Source organism: Eriocheir sinensis, chromosome 24, assembly GCF_024679095.1.
Source record: "Eriocheir sinensis breed Jianghai 21 chromosome 24, ASM2467909v1, whole genome shotgun sequence".
NCBI lineage: Eukaryota > Metazoa > Arthropoda > Malacostraca > Decapoda > Varunidae > Eriocheir > Eriocheir sinensis.
In genome coordinates this window covers 18350127-18355126 of record NC_066532.1, presented here as the reverse complement: position 1 = coordinate 18355126, position 5000 = coordinate 18350127, and positions in this window count along the sequence as shown.

Below are 5000 nucleotides of genomic sequence, written 5' to 3'. Positions count from 1 at the left end.
CGTCATAAATAATCCTTCCCTCTGTATCTCAATGTCCTTCCTCTTCCTCTTTTAAAGTCTTAGGTAATGTCTTCCTCCTCCTCCTCCTCCTCCTCCTCCTGTATTTCCGTCCGACTAGTCCCCTTCCTCTTCCTCCTCTTCTTTTATTTACTTCTTCCTCCTCCTCCTCCTCCTCCTCCTCCAATGTGCATTTCAAAGACTAATCCTCAGTCTTCCCTTCCTCTTCCTCCTCTCCTCCCCTTCCTTTTTCCTCCATTTTCTCTCTTTCCTCTCTTTCTCTCTCTCCATTCGTTTCTCCTTCTCTTTCCTCCTCTCTCTTTTCCTCCTTTCCGAAAATCGTGTTTAACTAAGTGTGTGTGTGTGTGTGTGTGTGTGTGTGTGTGTGTGTGTGTGTGTGTGTGTGTGTGTAAAAGTTTCACATATAAAGAAAAAAACAAGAAAATAAAGAAAATAAGAAAATACGACGAAAAGGAATTTAATGCAATAATCTCTCTCTCTCTCTCTCTCTCTCTCTCTCTCTCTCTCTCTCTCTCTCAAATTCATCTTTTCCCCTTCCTCCTTCCTCCTTTCAAAAAAATGCAGGAGGAGGAGGAGGAGGAGGAGGAGGGAGGAAAATAACTGCATGATTCTTTTAAATGTGCTTAGAGGAAGGAGGAAAATTAAGGAAAAAAGGAAGAGAAGAGGGAAAGGAAGGAGGAAAGAAGAGGAAAGATGAGGAAAAAGAGGAAAACGAGAAGAAAAGAAGAAAAAGTGAAGCAAAAAAGAAAGGAAGAGAGAGAGAGAGAGAGAGAGAGAGAGAGAGAGACCAGCACCACCACCACCACCTGTTGCATCTCTCTCTCTCTCTCCCTCTCTCTCTCTCTCTCTCTCTCACACACACGGACCCAGACAGTCAACACATCGCAACCCTTGGACCGACTACGACTTAACTTTAAAACAACTCTCCCCTCCCTCCCTCCCCCCCCCCTTTACCTCGCTAAGTGTGTCTGGGGTAACTTAGGTAAAGGGAAGGGTAAGGGGAGGTTGAAGGTAAGGGTTGAGATGGAAGGAGGAGGAAGAAAAGAAGAGGAAGAAAATATATATGAAGGAAATGGAGAAGAAAAATAGGAAAAAGACAGAAATGGAAGACAGAAAGAAGGAAAAGGAGGGTTAGAGAGAGAGAGAGAGAGAGAGAGAGAGAGAGAGAGAGAGGTGGTGGGCTCTGGTGGTGAAAATTGGAACCTTTAACACAACGCAGTTCTTCTAAGCATGAGAGAGAGAGAGAGAGAGGTGGTGGGCTCTGGTGGTGAAAATTGGAACCTTTAACACAACGCAGTTCTTCTAAGCATGAGAGAGAGAGAGAGAGAGAGAGAGAGAGAGAGAGAGAGAGAGAGAGGTGGTGGGCTCTGGTGGTGAAAATTGGAACCTTTAACACAACGCAGTTCTTCTAAGCATGAGAGAGAGAGAGAGAGAGAGAGAGAATGACGGTGGTGGTGAGGGGGGTAGGTGAAAGGGGGGAGGGGAGAGGTGGTATGGTAACCCCCCTTCCACTATTCTCTTCCTTTTCCTCCACCTCTATTTTCCTTTTCCTATTATCATTATTACTTCGTTTTTTCCCTCTTTTTCCTGTTTTTTTCCTTTCGTTCTTTTTTTCCTTTTTTTCCTTTCCAATTTTCCTTCGCTTCTTTCTCTCCCATCTCTATTTTCCTTTTCCTATTATATCATTATTGTTTCGTTTTTTCCCTCTTTTTCCTGATTTTTTCCTTTCGTTCTTTTTTTTCTTTTTTCCTTTTTTCCTTCCCAATTTTCCTTCGCTTCTTTCTCTCCCATCTCTATTTTCCTTTTCCTATTATCATTATTATTTCGTTTTCCCCTCTTTTTTGTTTTTTTCCTTTCGTTCCTGTTTTTTCCTTTTTTTCCTTCCCAATTTTCCTTCGCTTTTTTCTCTCCCATCTCTATTTTCCTTTTTTTTATCATTATTATTATTGTCATTTATCTAAGGGTTGTTGTTTTTTCCTCTCTCTATTTTCCTCTTTTTCCTCCTCACTTTCTTTCCTCCTTGCATTTTTTTCCTTCCGTCTACGAGTATGTTTGTTGTTTTTCTCCCCTTTTTTTCCTTTTCTCCTTTTTTCACTTTCCTCTTTCCTACATTTTCTTTTTCTTGTTTTTTCCCTCTTCTTTCCTTCTCACTTTCTTTCCTCCCTGCATTTTTCTCCTTTCTGTCTACGAGTATGTTTATTTTTTCCTCTTTTTTTCCTTTTCTCCTTTTTTTCATTTTCCCTTTTCCTTGTTTTTTCTTCTTCCTTTTCTTCATCCTCTTCCATTTTCTTCCACGTCCTTCTCTTCTGCCTCTGTTTACCTTTTCCTATCATCATCATCATCATCACTATTATTATTATTATTATTATTATTATTATTATTATTATTATTATTACTATTATTATTTGCCTATGAGTATGTTGTTTTTCCCTCTTTCCTCTTTGTTTTCCTTTTCTCCTTTTCTTTCTTTCAGTCTTTCACGCGTTTTCTTCCTTCTTTCCTCCTTCTTCTTCATCATCATCACCGTTTTTTTTTTTTTTTTTTGGCTGAGGGTAATTTTTCTCCCCCTCTTTTTTCTTTCTTTTTTTCTCTCTCTTATTCTTCCCTTTCATGCAGTTTCTTCCTTCTTTCCTCCTTCTTCACCATCATCATCGTTATTTTCTTTTTTTTTTTGCCTGAGGGTAGTTTCTTTTTCCCCTCTTTTTCCTTCCTTTTTTTTTCTTTCTTCTTTCTCTCTTTTATCCTTCTCTCTATCTTGCGTTTCCTCTCTCCTTTCCTCTTTCCCCTCCCACCATTTTTCTCCTCTTCTCTGTTTTCCTCTCCTTTTCTTACTCTTTCCGTTTCTTTTCCTCCTTCCCGTTTTCTTTCTTTTTTTCCTTTAATCTTTTTTTCCTTTCCTTTTTCCTTCCTCCCCAATTTCCCTCCTCCTTTTTCTTTTCCTCTCCTTTTCTTTCTTTTCTTACTTTCATCTTTTTCTATTCCCTTCCTTCCTAACCTCTTCCAATTTTCCTTCATATTTCTCTCGCCCTATTTAAATATATCTCTCCTTCTTTCCTTCTCTCTTTTCCTTCATTTCTTTCCTACTGTCTTTTGTTCCTTTCCTTCGGCGATATATTTCATTGAACGTTATTTTATTTTATTCATTTATTAATCTATTACAGTTTGTTTTATTTCCATTTAGTTTTCATTATGTTTATTTTAGTTATATGTATTTGTGTGTGTGTGTGTGTGTGTGTGTGTGTGTGTGTGTGTGTGTGTGTGTGTGTGTGTGTGTGAGGGGGAGGGGGGGAGAAGGGGGGGGGAGGGGAAGGGGAGGGGGGAGGAGGTGGCCATGACCCGCTCCAGCCTTCTTCGTGACGTGTTTGCGAAGAGGAGGAGGAGGAGGAGGAGGAGGAGGAGGAGGAGGAAGGACGCGCCCGAGACCTAGATTTTGTTGCCCAGATGTGTTTGTTCGTGTGTGTGTTACTATGTTACGGAATGTTACGACACGGACGGAAATTTTAAGTTTTTTTTCGAAAGACAAATTTAAGTTTAACGGAAGAGAAATTTGAGTTTTAAAAAGATAGAAATTTAAGTTCAACGAATAAGGAAATTTTAAGTTTGACAAATAAGGAAAATTTAGGTTTGACGAATAAGGAAAATTTAGGTTTGACGAATAAGGAAAATTTAAGTTCAACGAATAAGGAAATTCAAGTTTAACGAAAGAAGGAAGTTTATTAAGTTTTACGGAGGATATAAAGTTTTACGAACAAGACAAATTTAGTTTTAAGAGATAGAAATTTGAGTTTTACGAAAGATAGAAAATAATTTAAATTTTACGAAAGATAGAAATTTAAGTTTTACGAAAGATAGAAAATAATATAAATTTTACGAAAGATAGAAATTTAAGTTTTACGAAAGATTGAAATTTAAGTTTTACGAAAGATAGAAATTTAAGTTTTACGAAAGATAGAAATTTAAGTTTTACGAAAGATAGAAATTTAAGTTTTACGAAAGATAGAAATTTAAGTTTTACGAAAGATAGAAATTTAAGTTTTACGAAAAATAAAAATTTGAGTTTTACGAAAGACAGAAATTTAAGTTTTACGAAAGACAGAAATCTGAGTTTTACGAATGAGAGAAATTTGAGTTTTACAAGAGACAGAAATTTAAGTCTAAGGAAGGACAGAAATTTTTACGAGACAGAAATTTAAGTTTTACGAAAGACAGAAATTAGAATCTACGAAAAAGTAAAAAAGAAAAATCGATAAGGTTACAAAACAGGGAGATTAAACGGTTTTACGAAAGACAGGAATTACATTATTAAAAACGAAAAAAAAATTAATAATAATAATACTGAATACATATACTATAAAGTCTTACGAATGTTAAATTAAATAACAAGAAAAGTAAATATAAAAGTAAATAATAAAAGATAAGAAACTGAATAATATTAGTCATGAAAAAAATTGTAAAGTAACTAAAAATAATATACTCGATATCACAGCCATATCCTCTCTCTCTCTCTCTCTCTCTCTCTCTCTCTCTCTCTCTCTCTCTCTCTCTCTCTCTCTCTCTCTCATCTTCTCTTTTACTTTTTCTCTCTTTCTTTTTTTCTGTTAGTTCTCATTTTCCCCTCTTCCTCCTTCTATCCTATTTTTTTGATTTCTCGTTATTTCTCTTCATTTTCCTCTTTCTTTCCTTCCTTTTCTTTCTCAATTCCTTCGTTCTTCATTATTTCTTTCCTATAATTCGTCTTTCTTCCTTCCATCTCTCCATTCTCCCTCTCCTCCTTCCTTCATCCTTACTCGCTCCTTCTTTCTTTCTTTCCTTCCTTCCTTCCATCCGTCCTTTCTTCCTTCCTTTCTTTCATCTTCCCATTCTCCCTCTCCCTCCTTCCTTCGTTCCTCCATCTTTTCCTCTCTCCTTCCTACCTTCCTTCCTTCCTTTAATCATTCCTCCCTCTCTCTCCTCCTTCCTTCGTTCCTCCATCCTTTCCTCTC